This window comes from Stomoxys calcitrans, chromosome 2 (genome assembly GCF_963082655.1).
Source record: "Stomoxys calcitrans chromosome 2, idStoCalc2.1, whole genome shotgun sequence".
In the NCBI taxonomy this organism is placed as follows: Eukaryota; Metazoa; Arthropoda; class Insecta; order Diptera; family Muscidae; genus Stomoxys; species Stomoxys calcitrans.
The window spans coordinates 150,373,843-150,390,369 of NC_081553.1; the positions used below are offsets into that span (position 1 = coordinate 150,373,843).

General features: G+C 36.9%; 1 protein-coding gene across 12 annotated transcripts in view; it reads right to left on the reverse strand.

The window, feature by feature from the left end:
* Positions 1-16,527, reverse strand: part of LOC106093487 (putative FERM domain-containing protein FRMD8P1) — a 251,624-nt gene that overhangs the window by 157,172 nt on the left and 77,925 nt on the right. The window lies entirely within an intron of this gene.

A 16,527-nucleotide genomic window follows, 5' to 3' on the forward strand; every position in this document is an offset into this window, starting at 1 on the left:
TAAGGGTTGTGCAATCCCGAAATATAAAAGGCAACCATCGTAAACACATATCATAGGGCAAAGATCCCCTGTCTCGGCAAAAGCACACATATAGTAAGGGCATGTCGACTAAAACAGCCCTTCACAAACTAGTCGCCTACATAGAGGGATCTCTCGCTGTCAAGAAATACACAATATTAGCATTTCTTGACATTGAAGGTGCTTTCAATAACGTAAAACCGACGTCAATCATGAAGGAGCCAGAGTCTGTATGCATCAACACTACCGTAAAAAAGTTTATAAATAACCAACTAAGAGATGCATTACGTCAGTCTTGGGATCTGCGGATCTAAACGGATAGGTCAGCAGAAGAACAACGCAAAGCTATATACTGTTTCCTCTACTTTGGAATTTAGCCATTAACAATATATTATTGTTTCTGGAAGGAAAAGGTGTAAAAAATGTCGCGTATGCTGATAACGATGGCTTGTTTGTGCATAACAGCCGAGCTGAGGACGGCATCATCTGAAGCATGAATTTATGCTACACATAATGCCTATGGACATAGTGGCTAAACAATTTGCTGCGGCCACTGCTGTGAGGCTAGGGGAACGTCATGCGGCGGCTACGGACACTGTGTTATCCTTGATACAATGTCCGTTGTCCAAGGTAGTGTACATTACACACTGGTTGGGCCGATTTTTGATAGAAAGTCAATAGATGTTACATAGACTTCTATACCTATGGTTTCAAATTAGACGACCCGGTGGTATTTGGGGGGAGCTCTAAAAAACTAGGACTGGTCATATCATGAATATTATCCGACCACTGTAGTTAATATAAAGCGGGGGTCCTTGCGATTAAAGAAGTGGCTAAGATATAATGTTATAACGACGATTGGCTTAAATATCTTCCCAGACAGCCACTAAATCCATGGGAAATGTATTCCTGAATTCAAAAATCGCCCTCGGCTATCGCAGATATCTCTACGAGATGACTTAACAATTCAAATTTCACCTCTTATGGGTGCCGGGCCACAGAGATATTCCAGGAAATTGTAAAGCAAATGAGCTTGTGTCCAGAAGAAGTGGAATCTGTTGGTATGCCTCATATAAGCTAGGACTGTAGGATCAGGCCCTAAAGGCAACGGACAAAGGATGATCACAAAAGGGAGGTTGTGGGGATTCCAACGGACGTCTTGACAGGCCGATAGGCTGATATACTTAAGGTTGCCAGTAACGATTTTGCCGAAGCTGTGACCACGTCGAGAAAGAAGAGACTATTGAATATCTGCTGTGTGTGTGTGTTGCGCCGGCAGTCGGAAGGAATTCCACTTTAAGTTCTCATTTCTCTGAGAACTTTTCTGATTTAGCGAATGTGGCATTCGTAAGTTGTTGGGCTTTTAAAGCGATCTGGATGGTTCAACGGTAGGACCTAGAAGGCATCTTCTTTCTCCCGTTTCTGTGGTATCGCAACGGACGAAAACATCTAAGTGAGTCTGATAGCAAACTGTCACTTAAACCTAGCCTTACCCAACCTATTGTTTTTGTTAACGGATTTTTTTTCTGAATATATGCTTATTGCTTATCCTATCGATAAACCTTATCCGACAGATGGGTTTCAAAATGTTGTGCATATATAGATTTTTTAAGATTTCGTAAGGATTTTCCAGTTTTAGTTCTCTTTCATCTTTCATAGATGTAGTTCGAACAGAAGTACAAATAATCCAAATATATGTACGCCAGTGAATGCAAAAATAACCCACTCAATAATATTTAAATTTTGTGCGTCCCTGATGTACACATCATGTTTTGAAAAATATAAATTTTTTGTTTGAATTTGAAGAGTGCAAAGCAAAAAAATCTCCGATATGAATATATAAAAGAAAACGTGCCCGAAGATGGAGAACACTGTAAAAATAGAATGAGGTATCTAAGTATATAATATTGTGTTGGAATATTTAATTATCCATATAAAAATTAGGCTTCCTAATTGATTGACAACCTTACAACATCCCTACATGTGGATCAATACTTTGAGAAATAATACGCAAAATGCTAAGGTTGGTATCCATTAAGATTTATTTTAATATATAAATATTTTCCTCATTTTACACTTAACAGACACGGCGCCGACAATTGTGTCCCTTTGCTGATATGCCAACTTCCTGTAAAATTTGGTCGAAACCATACGCTTTGTTTAACGATGACATCAATAAAGCAAAAGGCAATTATTTTATCATTTACATAGTGCCCACGCAACAGTGTTATTTTTTTTTTTAATAATATATTTTTTTAATCAAGGAGATTTATAAAGTCATTAAGACCCTCTCCGCTTGTAATACTAGTAATACTAAATTTCGTTTGCAGATACGTTTCGTTTGCTTGTCAAATTCGGACAAAATTATAAATTGATTAATTAGGTCAACTAAAGGTGGTTTTGAAAGAACAAACCGTTTTCCAATAAATTGGATTATTGAGTTGATAACCGTTTTAATTTAATTAATCAGTTTGTCATAAATGTAAATATAAAAATCGTTTATTAATAATACAAATTCGTTTTAAGGACCGTATTCAGCAAAAATTTTAATTAGATATAGAAATTTCTTAATTAAATCAAAACTTTCATATTTTGCACTCATTGGGAGGTTTTCGCTATGTCAGCGCTCCGTTATGTAACCACAATGGCATGTTATTCTCAGGTCACCGAATTAAAAAAATTGGGAAGTTAATTTGAAGTAGCATGTAGTAGCTATGTGAACGTGAGTCGTGACTTGTGTGACACGTTGTAATGTGTTTCGTGAGTGAGATCCTAATCCAATCACGTGATGGTACGTGACCATAATTGAGTCAAAATATTCGTCGTTAGAGCAATCGAGCTCACGACTCACGTGAAAATCACGACGCACGATACGCTCACGACTAATGAAAAACAATTTTTAACGAACTAGATAAAATTAAGAACTTTATACATTCAATTAAAAAATTTTACTATAAAGGAATAGGAGTATTTTGTGAGTCGTTAGTGTCTCGTGAATCGTGTGTGAGAGGGTGTGAACTTTAGTCGATATTAAAAAGTCGTGCGTGAGTACAATTTTTTTGTCATGAGCGTGCGTAAGTGGAAAATCACTCAAATTAACAATATTCTATATAGAACCGTCCGTTAATCATGTCGAAAATCTTTACTATTAAAAGCAACAAACGAGTAATACAGAGTTTGCTATAGAAAACTTAGAGTTCGACATCCTTTAAGGAAAACGTTACATTTAGCGATATTGTTGTATTATGAAAGAAGTAGAAACATTTTCTGTCTACAGATGCATAAATAAAAAGAGTAAATAACTGGTAAGCAGGGGTGATAAATATTTTTTAATATTATTCGAACGTTCAAATGCTTCATGATTTGAGACGCATGGCAAAATATTTGTTCAACCGGACTTGTCATTATCTCCTAGGTATTTTGTGAGTAGTGAGATGCCATTTTTTTTTGGGAGTCTTGCGCTTTTTTTTTGTCTCGTGAGCGCGACCGAACTTCAGTCGACATAAAAGAGTCGTGCCTGAGTAAAATTTTTTTCGCGTGAACGTGCGTGAGCCTCAGTTGAAAATCACTCAGAGCACATCTCTAACGTGTACCAATAACAGATTAAATCCACAATATTCTATATAGAACCGGCTGTAAGCAACAAAAATAAAAGCATAGAGTTGGCTAAAGAATACTTAGAGTTGCCGACATCCGTTTTGAGAAAATGGTCCAACATTCTTTTGCGCTTCTTAAGTTTGGTCACAAAATTTTTCATTTTGTTGTTGGTTTAACCAGCTTAGACCAATGTGTTTTTATTTCTTGCTTTTATTTCAAAATAAAACAACAGAAACACTTATAAGAGTCTCTACATTTGTGGTGTGTTAAATGTATCAAGGGGCGGGCTGCAATGATCGCGATTTCGGCCTTTGCCAAGAGCCTCGTCAGACTGCTATGCCACCAAAAGATTACATGCTTCCACCTACCCACTAATTAGTGAGCAGTGCAATGGTAGAATCATGCCCTCCGAATGAAATGTTGGGTCTTGTTATTCAACCTCTTCTTATAGCGCAGTAAGAGAAAGTTAAATTCTAACAGCCAACATCTCTTCAAAGATACATCTAACATCAACAACACACACAAAGCTAAAGACTTGTTATCCAGACAAACTTCGCTTGCCATAGAATAACTTTTCAATATGTGCATATTAACCCCATATTTCTCGACGAGCTGATCGTGCTTCTTTTCATTTATTTGCGCTTCTTAAGTTTGGTCACAAAAGTTTTCATTTTGTTGTTGGTTTAACCAGCTTGGACCAATGTGTTTTTATTTCTTACTTCTATTTCAAAACAAAACAACAAAAACACTTATAAGAGTCTCAACATTTGTGGTGTGTTAAATGTACCAAGCGGCGGGCTGCAATTATCGCGATTTCGGCCTTTGCCAAAGGCCTCGTCAGACTGCTATGCCACCAAAAAATTACATGCTTCCACCTACCCACTAATTAGTGAGCAGTGCAATGGTAGAAGCATGCCCTCCGATGAAATATTGGGTCTTGTTATTCAACCTGGTTAAACCAACAACAAAATGGTCCAACAATAAAATTCGCGAAAGCTAAAGGATCCAAGAAAATATATTATTTCAACAGTTAAATATGGTGGAAGTAAAGTCATGGTTTGGGGGTGCCCCTGCCTTTGGTTTTAATATGAATTTTCAACATTTTTAAGACTTTTCACAATATTTCTTCTATCTTATATATTTAGCGCCTTTAAAAGTGGTTATATGTGTGAGTAGCCTATGAGGATTAAGTCGCAGAAGTTTAGTTTTAAGTTAAGTTTTAAGGTATTTTGACATTCAATTTTATCATAAGAATATATAAAATTAATTTTATGATCAAAGTAATGCCTTGGGATAGATAACATATAACAGGAGGAGAAACTAGGTTGATATGTATGGAACAATGGAATAAGACAAAATATTGCTACATTTTTAAATAAAATTTAAAAATGTAGCAAAGCTGTATGTCATAAAGGATCAATTTTCTCTACTAGATTATATCAAATACATTAGCTTGGTCGCCAACAAGTCCAGATCTACAAATTTAGTGGACTTAACTCATTCAAAAACGATGTACTTTATCGACAAGAGCTAAGAAGACACAATGGCGCAATTTGAAGCTTCACGATAAAATATCCCAATTGATATTAAATAAAACAAAGGTAAAATCCAGTCCCCTTAAAATATACCCCATAGTCGAAAATTAAATAAGTCCCCAAAATGTTCTATAGAAAGCAAAAACAACTATTTTTGGGGTGTTATTTCGTTTTTTGGAGATTTATTTCCCATTCATTTTTGGGGAGATATTTCATTATGAAATAACTCCACATTCTCAAACATTAATGAAATCCCCAAATTATTTATATATTGGTTGCCTAAAAAGTAATTGCGGATTTTTTAAAAGAAAGTAAATGCGTTTTTAATAAAACTTAGAATGAACTTTAATCAAATATATAATTGCCATTTTGTTCGATAACTTTTTGCCATCTTCCTGGCAAATTTAGTATTCCACGCTCATAGAACTTCTGGCCTTTATCTGCAAAAAACTGAACCAAGTGCAATTTTATAGCCTCATCATTGCCGAAAGCCAATTCTGGTCAATCGAATACAGCCTTGATGGCTGTATTCAATTTGTCCAATTGTTGACGGTAAACATCCGAATTAATCGTTTGGTTCCTTGGAAGCAGCTCAAAATATACCACACCCTTCCAATCCCACCACCTTCTTTTGCTGGATATAAGCCTTTGAAGTGGTTTGAGCTGGTTCACCATGCTTGGACTATGATCGTTTTCGACTAACGTTGTTGTAAACAATCCATTTTTCATCTCCAGTTATGATTCGGATCGAATTCATTGCGTTTAAGGTGCATATCACAAGCGTTGATTCGGTTTGTTAAATGAATTTCTTTCAATACATGTGGTACCCATATTAAAATTGACGGCAAACAAACAAATGTAAACAAAATTACGTGAACTATTTTTCTAAAGCAAGCTAAAAGTAACAGCTGATAACTGACAGAAGAAAGAATGCAATTACAGAGTAACAAGCCGTTGAAAAAATTTGTCAACGCGGACTATATTACTACTATATTAACGACAATTACTTTTTGGGCAACCCAATATATATATATATATATATATATATAAAAAAAAGTCCACCTTCCGGAGCAGTTTAACGACGTTACAGACATTTACATATGCCGCCGGTATATAGTATTGAGGGAAAATAACAGTAAAAAAATTTTTGGTTCTCGTCAGGATTTGAAGTGAGACGTATTCTCTTATAGAAGCACGTTCTAACCTATGCACCAGTGTTGCCATATTCATAAATTCAGTAAAGCTGAAACAAATTGTACAATTTTTCAGTTATATACGTCGGTATTTCTATATGCAATTTCTTTCGTAAACTCGCTTTTTAAAATGCTCCAGGAAGCGAAAATTGCAAACTAATCTCTTTTACCCCTAATTTTGAGTAAATGTCAGTATCAATGTTGTCGTTTTAGATAGGTACCTAAATTTAAAGGTTTCTATTCTCTTGGTAGCAGGGACGTCCCGGTCGATACGGGATGACTATGAGCACCACACAGGCTGGAACTTTGAGCTCCGACTTGTGTGGTGCCCATCGTTATCACGGGAAGCTTGGAGACTGTTGGAGACTGAAACATCTTGTCTCCAGCTTTACTCCGGTGGATGAGAGTTCAGCCACAATCCGCATAAAAGTCAAATTCTTCAACATCAGCCTTATTTTCTACGAGCGCCTAGAGAGAGAATATGACCGCTGCCCCGCCTATGATATTAAAATCGTTCTGGGAGATTTTAATGCCAAGATAGACAAGAACACATTTTTGGTCCAACAGTCGGAAAGTTTAGCCTCCACGAGATAACGTCCAGTAATGGGTTGAGGATGATAGATTTCGCCGCGGCAAAAAACATGATAATTAGTAGCACCAGATTTCAACATAAAAATATCCACAAAGCCACATGACATGGAAAGCTGCAAACACAATAGATGGCAGCGGCATAATCCACTCGACTGACCCAACTGCTTCGTGAAAGCACTTCTTGTTCCGATCAGAATGGATGAAGAAGCTTCAGCAAAGAAGTCTTTTGAAGACAAACACGGTGGTACACGCAAACAGGGAAGACCAAAAGCCCGATGGAAAGATCAAGTTGTGGAAGACACCTCGAAACTTGGTGTCAGAGATTTTAGAATGAGCGCAGATGATCGAGGCGCTTGGAACGATATTCTGCTAGTGGAAGAAATATTCTGTCATAGCCAATTAAAGTAAGTAAGGTAGCAGGGACGTAGCCAAGATTTTATATTCTTCCGTTATTGTGAAATTAGAAAAGATATCTCAAATATTTTAATGAATATTTTGGGTGCTACTGGGTGCAGGAACTGACACATCGGCAGTGACCAGAGATGGTCTGTCGGAAACACCGACGTATATGGCATACATTTCCGAGTTATAATACATGCATTACAACGTCATAAACCTAGTAAAAAAAAAACACTTATTTTTGACAACTGAAAAATCGTACAATTTGCTGAATTTATGAATGTGGCAACACTGGTGCATAGTTTAGAACGTGCTTCCATAAGAGAATACGTCTGACTTCCAATTCTGAGGAGAACACCAACAAACTTTTTTACTGTTATTCTCCCTCAATAATACATACCTGGTTAAACTGCTCCGGAAGGTGGAGCGGTGATTATAAATAGATTTAAATTATAACTTTTTTTATCAAATTTAAAATTCTTCAATTTTGTTGTATTGTATCGGCTATAGGTCCATGAAACACAAATATTTAATGTTGAAATTAAAAATTTTGAAAAATTCGACGCTATTGCAAAAACAACAAATCTAAAACCATAATATTGTTACATTTGGGTTTTTTAGTTTTAAGGTCCCTTAAGTTAAATGTCCGTTATTTTAAATTTCAAATTGTAACAGTTTTCTTATTACGCCATCACATATTTTTTCTAGTATTGCCCAAAGTTTCTGTAATGTTCTTTGTTGTCATATTATTGTTCGTAGCAATGCCTGTTGTGTAGTTTTTTATTTAACTCCACCCCATTCTTTTTCAATAGATGAAAGTGTATGGATTTGCCTGTCAAGTATCATGTTATGTAAGTGACCAGCTTACGCAGAGATTAATTTCGCGAAGTTACCAGGTTGGGTATTCTCGAACCATCGATGTGGCCAGCCAGAGGTATATAAGGCTGTGGCACAACGCAACACGAGTGAGTCTAATCTGAAAGCGCGTACTGAAAACGTAGCAGCAAACAGCAGTTAGCAAATTGTAAAGCAAATAAGTATATCAATAAATCATTGGGAAGTAAAGTTATTGTTAACGAACTGTATTTTAATTGGAAGTAAAACGTCTACAGTAAAAGCGTAACAACTGGTGTCAGAAGTGAAATTACGTAATAAACTTTTACAATAAAAAGCGCCGGTCTACGTGTAGAAAACTTGAAGAAGGAGTTAGGTAAAATCGAGCTAACAACTACCGGCTATAAGGCGGAACTACAAAGACGGTTGTTAGAGGAATTAGAGCGCCGTTAAATTTACATCAACGAATATGAGTTCGACAGTATGGATGATCTCGATGTATCGATAAGAGGTGATGCTAGCGGCGAGGAAGTCTCGAAAGTTGCTCCAGGTGGTCTAAATTTTGCAGCAATGACAGCTGGCATTAGCAAAATGATAGAAGAAAATTCCAGAAAAATAATGGAAGACAATTCCCGAAAAATGGAAGACAATTCCAGAAGAATGGAAGAAAAACTGTATGAATTGGATGCGGAGCAAAGGGAGAATACTTCAATTCTAAACGAGAAGCTTGAGGAGAACACCTGCGGAAAGTGGTAGATAATGGCCAGAAAAACTGGGAAGTGCACATACTGACATTTTTGTTGTCATATAGATATGTGATACACGATTCCACATCTCAGACGCCGGCCAAAATTTTGTTTGGAAGCGATTTAAAGTTGCCTGGTGATTTAATATTCGGTGCCAAACCATATTGCAATTAAGACTACGAAACAGATGTTCAGGACATCTTTCGTGAAGTCCAAGATTCAGTTCGCCATCGAATAAAAATGGTCAGCAATCGGATGAAGGCTAGATACGACCGTGCGGCAAATACTGAAGGCTTCCAAGAAGGACAGCTGGTACTACTGTTTGACCCATAACGAAAGATGAGATTGTGTCCGAAATTGCAAACACATTGGGAAGGCCCCTACCAAAAGGTATATAAGACAGTGGCACAACGCAACACGAGTGAGTCTTATCTGAAAGCACTTATTGAAAACATATCAATAAACAGCAGTTAGCAAGTTGTAAAAGGAATAAGTAGATCAATAAATCATTGTAAAGTAAAATAACTTTTAACGAACTGTGTTTTAATTAGAAGCAAAACATCTGCTGTAAAAACGTAACAATATGTTGTCGAAACTAAACAAGAAGCGGAGCAATTTCGGCGTTTATGACGTTTACTACTTTGTATACGTTTTATACAAGTTTCGACGTTTACAACTTTTTGACAGTCAAAAACCTAAAAAACCGACATACAGACCATCTCTGGCGGTTAACTTTTTGTCGTATAGTCAGAGCTAACTTTTGTACTGCTTGCCAACCCTAATCTTTCAAATACTTCTATAGGCCAAAACGCATATGCGCGTTGAGGAGCGTCGATTTGAAAAATGCAACTCTGCAAACAAACGCCCAAAAACAACACACAAAAGATAAACAATTTTTAACTTTGATGACTAAAAATATTATCTACGGCAGCACTGAATGACGCTCACTTTCAAAAGTCAAAGTTGAAAATTTTTTAACTTTACCGCTTTGCTTTTGTGATTTGTGTGCAGAGTTGCATTTTTCCAACGCGACACACAAAAACAAACTCAATACGCTTATTCTGTTTTGGCCTTAAATGTGCTTGATTTGGGGATATCTTAGTTTTGTAGTGATTGTTTCGGCAAATCAGCTTCAGTTCTTTTATGAAATTTTTTCTTTCTCTTTGTTTTGGTCTCAAAATAGTTGTACGATTTTACCATGTTATTGTTAATTCGCTCAATTAGTTTTGAATAACTTTTGTTTCCATAAAATTTTACCCAAACAAACTAAAAAAAATAAACTTTTAATAAGAGCTTACTACATTATGCCTAAATAATATCGCAAAAATCCCTTACAAACTTCATTAAAATCTATCGAAAATCTGTTTATGATGGAAAAGATGGAATGTAAAAATTCCATCCAACTTGAAGGTGAAAGGGTCCAGCAGAACCCTGCAGGGATTCGATCCTTGGCACACAGATAATCAGCGAGAGCCGTTGCCGTTATCTGGCGTTCGAAGCCATCAAAACAGCTTCCAACAGATGCACAGAATCATGTGTACCACGTATGATATGTAATCGTAGCAGAAAAATAGTTTGTCATTAAACAAAAACACATACATTGTAAAAGTACAGCTAATAGACAGGTTTGTCTAGTGTGGTTAATGTGATAATTGTATCATAGAGGCGTTTTCGCAATTAATACGATTCAAATACAACATACCAACGTACGGAGTAAGGGGGGAATGAAAGGGCAGACTATTTGGCAGGGAAGGCCAGAGGACTGCCGTCGATAAACTTGGTTAACCCGAAGGCAGTCACTAGCACGGAGAAAATCTTATGGGGTGATCCGGATCGTGAGAGGACGAGGCTATTACTGAAAGGAAGTAAGAAGGAGTTGAGTATAGCTTTTGGTGTTATAACGGGACACATAAAACTACGAGCTCACTTATGTAGAATCAGTGCGGCAAGTGATAGCATGTGGAGAAGATGATGAGACGTTGGAGCATTTCCTAAAAATTAAAATTTTCTTCTTAGAGATTACTTTTTAATTTTTAGAGCGCACAACAAGCCGATTACTGACTTAGGTGTATGTCTGTAGTGGCATCTTTTCAACCTATCCTAACGTAACCTACCGTCACCAAAAACAAAACATGGTTTCTATTGTTGTAGTCTGGTGCCTCGGGGGCTGCCCAAAACCCGCCAAATGGATATATAGACCAATCACGACACTTCAGCGTTATAGGCGAACATATTCCACAATGGCACGAACTCGATATTCACATTCTGGGCGAAGTTACCCCACCCTAAAAAGATATTAGAGAGTAAAAGAAGGCGCAGCAGAGCGGGCCCGGTTCGGCTAGTTTAATATAAAACTTGTTCTCAAAGAGAAGTCTGTTGACTAATTCAGCAAAAATATTTCCTATTTTAACACATTTCCTTACTTAGGGAGTCTGGAATTTTTTATAAACATGGAATTTTTGCCTCTAATTTCATTGAAGTTTTTCTTACATAGCATTTAAGGAAATCATTATTCGCAAAATGTTCTTCATTGTTAAATGATTTTACCAAATACCTGTGAATGCGGAAAGTCCTACAGGTACTCCTGTCGGTCACAGGACTAGGTCGAGGTTTAGAACGGATCGCGTCTCTGACAGACCACCCATTGATATTGAAGAAGGTGCGGCAGGTGATTCACGGACTTCTAATCAACTTGACGAAGATAGAGTACGAGGACTTATTTCGGAGTCACTTACGTAATCTTTTACGCGGTTTAGACGTAAACAGGGTCGTAGATACGCCTATGTTAGACAGACCCACAAATGAATGGACGGACGCTATTGCTTCATTCGATAATTCGGAAAGGACGTTAAATATTTTGAAATATTGGAAACTCACATTTTCCGGTGCTTAAAGTGATGTGCCTGTTGAGGAATTTATATTTAGAGTAAACATAATGACGTCGAATACTCTCAATGGCAACATTCCGTTGTTGTGTAGACATGTCCATATTTTATTCGAGGGCAAAGCGTTGGACATTTACTGGAAATTTCATCATCGGAACAATATCATTAATTGGTCAAGTTTGTGTGAGGCATTGAAACTAAAATATAAGGACTGCTACAATGACTATGACTTTAGGGACGATATTCGTCGTAGAAAGCAGCGGACTAACGAGATGTTTGATGAACTCTATGATGACATAATAAGGCTTTCAGATAAATTACTAGTTCCATTTTCGGACGAGGAACTCTGTGGAATCCTTATTCGTAATTTAAGGCATGAGGTTAGACACGAGTTACTACACTTGAACATCTCACAAGTTTCGGAGCTGCGCAAATCAGTTCAGAAACACGAACGCTTCATGAATAATATGCGAACTGTTACAAAATATACGCAATCTCGTGGTAAAGGAAACGTAGCGAAGATCCACGATGAAATTTCTGAAGCAGAGGAGGCATCAGATGATGAAATCAATGAGTTACGTAAGAATATAGTGTGTTGGAAATGTGACGAATCGGGTCACATATACAAGTACTGCTTAAAGTCCGAAAAGTGTTCTGTTACGGGTGTGGGCAAAAGGATTCATATAAGCCAAGCTGCAAGAGTTGTTCCATACAGGGAAACTGCAAGGGGAATGTCCTCAAGAAAAGGGGGTGGCATCCAAAAATATCAAATTAGATGAATCCGAAGATATACTTGAACCGGACGTTACAAATGAGCATCATATTAGATGTATAGATTACAAACTTATTGCACATACGATAAAATGAATGAAGAAATATTTAAGTCGACACGTAGTGCAGTACGGATGCGTGAATTTTGGAAAAAGGTGAAGTCGTTGAGGAAATATATAATTGCAACAATAGCTTACAAAGGATTAGACAATAGACCTTATGTACCTTTAAATGTGAAAGGAGAATTATTCTTGGCCTTATAAGACAGTGGGGCAAATAAAAGCGTTATAGGTGAAAAGTTGGCAGACCAACATATTGTAAATATCACGGTAATGTTAAAACTGCAGATGGACCGCAACCGATATCTGGAATTGTAATCATGAACTTTAAGTTGCATGGCATTGACTGCGAATTTGAGTTTTTGGTTATTGAATCCATTAAGGTATTGAATCCATTAAGCGGTATGGACTTCTGGAGGAAATTCAAGATTTCAGTGTCATTAGATTTGGAGGTAAATGAGCTTTCTAACGGGCCCGAGTATATCGAATAGACGCAAGATCAAAAAAGGAGGTTGGATGCTGTGGTAGGTTCGCTTCCAAATTCTGAGAAATATGGTTTTGGCTGTACTCGTTTAGTAGAACACCATATAGATACTGGGAATTCGAAACCCGAAACTCATAGTAAAACCCGATAAGGTCCGCTTTTGTGTTGATAGCAGAAAACTTAATGAGGTGACAATTAAGGACTCATATCCGATACCAAATATAAAGGGAATATTGTCGAGATTGCCAATGTAGATTTAAAAGATGCCTTCTGGCAGATTAAGTTAGACGAAGAATAAAAGCCAAAGACTGCTTTTACAATTTCAAACCACCCTCTTTATCAATTTACGAGAATGCCATTCGGGTTGTGCAATGCACCCCAAACCATGTGCCGCTTAATGAACATTGTAATTCCCTACCACATGAAGATAAACGTGTTCGTCTATTTGGACGATTTGTTGATTGTGTCAACGACTTTTGACGACCATTTACGCCACTTGAGAAGAGCTGTTTTGCTATAAAACACTTTTGGGCATGGTCGGATGGTATAGACGTTTTATAGGTGATTTCGCAACATGCAAATTTCCCTTGACTGAGTTTCTTTCCAAGAGGAACAAATTTATATGGTCTCCAGATGCCCAGAAGTCATTTAACCTACTAAAGTCACGATTGTGCAGTGCTCCTGTTTTGGCTCATCCGGACTTTACTAAGCCCTTTATTTTGCAGTGTTGATGCCAGCAATGTTGGGGTGGGCGCGGTTTTGGCTCAGAAGGATGATGAAGGAGTGGAGAGGCCGATAGCGTACATGTCGCAGAAACTTAACAAGGCACAGCAAAATTATACCACTACAGAACTTGAGTGCTTAGCTGCCGTATTAGCCGTAAAGAAATTTAGGGCCTATGTCGAGGGTTCGAGTCAGAAATTGCAGAGGTGGATGCAATGCCGCTGATAGACCTAGATTCCGAGGATTTTCGAAGTGATGAGTATCGTAATCGGCGGAATGAACTAATTAAGTCCGAATTTCCTGACTTTAAGGTGGAAGGAAATGTTATTTATAAAAGGGTTATATCTTCTTTGGGAATATATGAGGATACCATTTCTTGAAGATTATTGGTACCGACGGGATTACGTCAGAATATTATTAATGCTTCGCACAACGTGCCTAATGCAGCGCATTGCGGTGTAGCCAAGACGGTAGAATTGATTCGGCAATATTTCTATTGGTCTAAGTTGATGGCGGATGTAAAAAGGTATGTGGGATGCTGTGATATATGCAAGACGTCAAAGGTACCAACATCGTTCCTAAAAATTCCAATGGGTCAAATGGCAGTCACCGATAAACCGTTTCAAAGGTTATATGTTGATATAATAAGACCATTTCCTAGGACTAGTAGTGGATATACCGGCATATTAATAATCCTGGACCATTTCTCAAAATTCACCTTTTTAAAGCCACTAAGGAAGCTGGTGACTAAACCCATTTTGTCATATTTGAAGGATGACATATTTCCTTGATACGGTTCACCTGAGGTTCTGATATCTGATAATGAAACTCTGTTTAGGAGCAGAGAATTCGAGAGGGTTATGCTGGAAAATGGCATCAAGCATCAATATACGTCAGTATACAGTCCGCAGTCAAACGCTAGTTAACGTGTTAACCGTTCAATAAATGCGGCATTGAGGTCCTATGTAAGAGAGGATCATCGAAAGTGGAACAAATATCTACCACGTGTCAATTGTGCTTTACGAAGTACAACCCATCAGACCACCGGACTTAGTCCGTATCAGATACTGTTTGGACAGAATATGATTACACACGGTAAAGGCTTCGAGATACTGAGGAAACTTCAGTTATTGTTCTGAGGTAAGATAAGTTTTCGGTTCTGTGGGAGTCAATTCAGAAGAAATTCAACGCGGCTTGTAGAAAGAACGAAAGATTATATAATCGGAATACAAAATTGAGGTCGTTTGATGTTGGAGAAATCGTTTTTCGCCGAAATTTTATTCAGAGTTCCAAGATTAATCATTTCAATGCGAAATTAGCACAAGTATGCGAAATTAGCACCAGTATGCGAAATTAGCACTGAAGGATATTGACAGTGGGAGGACTGGTGTTTATCACCTCAAAGATATTTGGTCTTGCGATTTGGAGGTTGCGATTTATTTATTAATATTTTTTTTTAAGCATGGTATAAATTATGATCACTCAAGTAGTTTACAGGATATTTGAGTGGAATTTGTTTCTTGATATAAAAATTTGTTTCAGTGTTTGTTATGTTGCTTTGGATGTAGGAATAATTTCAATACATACATTATTTTTTCTTTTCAAATTATTTTTTTTTTTCATTTTCTACTGAAAAATTGAGGAAGTCGGACGTGTCAAATTTATTTAACAGATCAGAAATATCCTATTTTGTTATTGGGACTGGACCCCGAAATCTTTTACCAGCCTTTAAGTACAGATTCCATCCTACGAGGGGTCAGATTGAGCTGGTCCTCGGTTCTGCCTTTGGTAAAAGGGATTCAGCATTCAAACAAAAATCTTTACTTAATTTGGATGCGATTTCATGACGATTGGAATATATTCCAAAGAGAAGCAAAACAGATTCCAAAAAACGCATATTTGGAATATAGCGTCGAATTAATGGAATTAATTGCTTGGAAAACCCACAAATAGCCTTTGCGATGAAGAATGGGCCATTAAATTATACCATAGACTGTTTCTTTGCCTCGATGGGACTCGCCATTACAATTGTTATCTATTAAGTTCATACCCTGCAATTACTATCCCCATAATAAATACATATATCAAATATTAAAAACAAGGAATAACGAAAGGTTAATTCCAATAAGAAATTGGCGTACAAAATTTACATATTGAGCTTTGCATTGGTAAATCAATTTCAACATTTGGATTTAGAAATGGGACTGCATCCCGAAGTCATCAGGCTTGGCGACGTCGTGAGATCACAAAATAGTGAGTCAAAACCTTTGAATTAATGTAAAAGCTCAATTTCTCAATATTGCCAGACAAATATTTAAACTTAACTTTGAACTTGTAATCTTATATCAATTTTGATGCAAGGAAAAACTTTTGTTTATATATCAATCTTATTTGTGACCATTGTTATTCTTTGTCCACTTTTTATATTAAATACACTTTTTTACTATTATTAATTTAACCCTAACTTATCTAAAATTCAGTTCACTCAAACTTATTTCCTTCTTTATCTTAAAAAAAATATATTAACATTTTAAGACACTTAATTCATTTTACATATCCATACGTCAAACACATTACATTGTTATAATGTTTTAGAAATCGGTGCTCTTATTTTTGAAAGGTAAATGACCTAAAATAAAAGACGTATCGTGGGCTGACGGATATCATTCTCAGCAAGGTTGGGCGGGATACT